This window comes from Pinus tabuliformis, chromosome J (genome assembly GCF_031772625.1).
Source record: "Pinus tabuliformis cultivar Carrire ecotype Pingquan chromosome J, CPIR1, whole genome shotgun sequence".
NCBI lineage: Eukaryota > Viridiplantae > Streptophyta > Pinopsida > Pinales > Pinaceae > Pinus > Pinus tabuliformis.
Window position 1 is genome coordinate 269,839,759 of NC_142295.1, and position 3,443 is coordinate 269,843,201.

General features: G+C 40.9%; 1 pseudogene; it reads left to right on the forward strand.

Moving 5' to 3' along the window:
* The first annotated feature begins 292 nt into the window (after positions 1-292).
* Positions 293-3,090, forward strand: LOC149226807 (pentatricopeptide repeat-containing protein At2g03880, mitochondrial pseudogene; annotated as a pseudogene).
* The last annotated feature ends 353 nt before the right edge of the window (positions 3,091-3,443 follow it).

Here is a 3,443-nt window from a genome sequence, read left to right on the forward strand (position 1 = left end):
TGCCTTTTTGGTTTTTCGGCACAATATATATCATATTTAGCATATGAACCGTCTAAGCGGTTGCTCATATAGCCCAATTTTACCATTTTTGCTACAACATTTCAGAAGACTTTTTTTATACAACATTTACGAATACATGCCTGACATGTATCACGAGAATGTCATTTTGTTTTCAAATGATAATCAAATTACTCTTTTTTCTTAGGATAAAAAAATAAATATAAAATTCATTTTTTTAATCAACCAAACAAATTAAACATATGCACTGCACTTTATCAGTGTTCCCCTCGTTCCAGAGATACTCTAAAATTATGTTTTTGGTTTCAGTCTCAATTTAATGCTTTATTAATTGGCACTATACGAAAATTGGCCAGGACATCAATCTTTATCAAAGACGAAACATGCCAGATCAGATTCCAATTCTCTTGCTTTGAAATTCAACCTAACGAGGAAACATCTCAATACGCCAATGGCCTTAGAATGCTGAAATTTCCATTGATAAATGGATGTGATGTATCTATAACGACTGAACACAGGCAGTTGAATACGCAAACCATGAACAAGTTCACCCATTTAAACTCCGAAGCCCGGCAACAACTTCATACATGGATGTCCAGAGTTTCAGCCATTCCACTCTGCAAAGCAATGAACTTCTTGGGAAAGGATTATAACAGCAGCTTCTCTTTAGCGGTATATTCAAACATAGACCTTCCATGTCTGGAGACTGTGAGTCTACTATGTAAGGAAGGACGGTTGAAGGAAGCGCTGGAGATCCTTCATTTGATGGACCAACGAGCGATTCAGCCATGCATCAGGACATATGCCTTGTTTTTTCAAGGATGTGCGAATATGAAAGCGCTAGCAGAAGGAAAAGTTCTGCATGCCCACATGATACAATGTGGATTGGAGACAAAAATTATTCTGGGAAACCTTGTTTTCAACATGTATGCAAAGTGCCAAAGCATGGAGGATGCACGGCAAGTGTTTGACGAAATGCCTCACCGAGATTTGGTCTCGTGGAGTGGCCTGATCTCAAGCTATGCACAGAATGGATTTTCTGGGGAGGCTTTGAGAAGCTTTCGTGAGATGCAGTGTTCAGGTACGAAGCCAAACCAGTTTACTTTTGGTACTGTTCTTAAGGCATGTAGTAATTTAGAATCCATTGAACATGGCGAGCAGGTGCACGCCAGCCTGATTAAGTCAGGTTTAGAACTGGATATGTTTGCCAGGACAGCTGTTATTGATATGTACGTCAAATGCAGGAGAATGGAGTATGCACGCCAACTGTTTGACGAAATCGCTCAACCGAGTGTAGTTCCTTGGACTATATTAATTGCAGGATATATCCAAATGGGAAGTGGCGAAGAAGCCCTTGAGTTGTTTTGGCAAATGCCGGAGCGGGACCTGGTTTCGTGGACTGTGATTATCTCAGGTTTTGCTCAAAATGCGCTTGCTGGGGAAGCTCTTAAGATGTTCTCCCTGATGAGGCGAACCGGCATGAAACCAAACGAATTCACATTGGCCAGTGTTCTCAAGGCTTCTGCCAGTTTAGCAGCTTTGGAACATGGTAAGATGCTTCATGCCGAGATCCTTAAATTTGGATTTGAGTCTCATGTATTTGCAGGAACTGCCATTGTCGATATGTATGCAAAATGTGATCTTATGGAGGATGCACGCAAACTGTTTGAAAAAATGACGAAAAACAGTGCAGTCTTGTGGAGTAGCATGATTTCAGGATATACACAAAATGGGCATGGGGAAGAGGCCCTGAGACTATTTAGGGGAATGCAAGAAACATGTAATGGGGTTAATGAGTTTGCCTTCTCGAGTGTTCTTAGAGCATGTGCTGATTTAGCAGTTCTGGAACAGGGCAAGCAGTTCCATGCTTGTGCTATCAAGACTGGCTTTGAAAGCAATACTTACGTGGGCAGCGCCCTCCTAGACATGCATTCAAAATGTGGAAGCATAGAAGATGCTTGCCATCTTTTTGATGAATTACCTCGCCGGAATTTAGTGTCATGGAATGCAATGATTGTAGGATGTGCCCAGCATGGGCGTAGCAAGGCAGTTTTCACACTATATAAACAAATGCAGCTTGCAGGTTTTAAGCCAGACCAAGTGACCTTTGTTGGCATACTGTTTGCATGTGCTCATATCGGTTTAACTGAGGAAGGACATTACTATTTTGATTCAATGCATCGAGATTATGGCATCAGCCCTAGGTTAGAGCACTATACCTGCATGGTTGGTCTCCTTGGTCGTGTTGGGCACCTTCATGAAGCAGAGGACTTAATTAACAAAATGCCATTTGAACCTGATAGTGTGGTGTGGCGGACTTTGCTTGCTGCATGTTCAATCCATGGTGATATGGAGCTAGGAAAACGTGTGGCAGAATTTGTTCTTGAGTTGGAACCACAAGATGATGCATCATATGTGTTACTATCTAACATTTATGCTGCAGCTGGTAGGTGGGAGGACGTAGCAAAGACAAGAAAGCTGATGAAAGCCATAAGAGTGAGAAAGAATGCAGGTTGTAGCTGGATTGAGGTTAAGAACAGCGTTCATACATTTAAGACTGGAGACAGATCACACCCACAAACAGAGGAGATCTATAAAGAGTTGGGGACATTAATGGGACAGATTCGGAAGGAAGGGTACGTACCTGACACAGACTTTGTCTTACATGATTTGAAGGAAGAGCAGAAGGAAGTCTTTCTCTACCAACATAGTGAGAAGCTAGCAATCGCTTTTGGGCTTGTAAGCACACCTGTTGGAACTTGTATTCGAGTCATCAAAAACCTCCGTGTTTGTGGTGATTGTCACTCTGCCATCAAGCTTTTCTCCAAGATTGTTGGGAGAGAAATTGTTATGAGGGATGCGAACCGCTTTCATCATTTTAAGGATGGGTTGTGTACATGTGGGGATTATTGGTGATGCTAAATGAAACCAGCAACAAACAAGTCTGTTTGTGTGAATATTTTTTCTCTATATGGTTAAGATGCCTCCCTAATGACACAGACAAGCGCTGAGGAATTTCATTTGCTTTCTAATTGAAAGATAAGGAATGGAGGAGGATGACTGTAAACTTTATGTTGGATGACCAGTGGCAGACTCTGATTTGATATTGAGTTGTTGAGTCGTAGAGCTCAAATGAAGTCATGGTTGTATTTGATCCTTCAAGAGATCTAATCAATGTTGCAAACATTGACATCAAGATAAAATCAACAAGGGTCCAGGAAACCAAAAACTGTAAAAATCTAGAAAATATCGGTTAAAATTGGCAAAATTAAGATGCCACCATCGGCAAACATCAGCTAGGCTAAAAAATCGCAATTTCATGATTTTTTCGTGATAAAATCAGGATGTTTGCAACACTAAATCTAATAGACAGATTATATCTATTGTGCCCAGTAAACAGGAGATGAGAAGAACCATGAACTTAA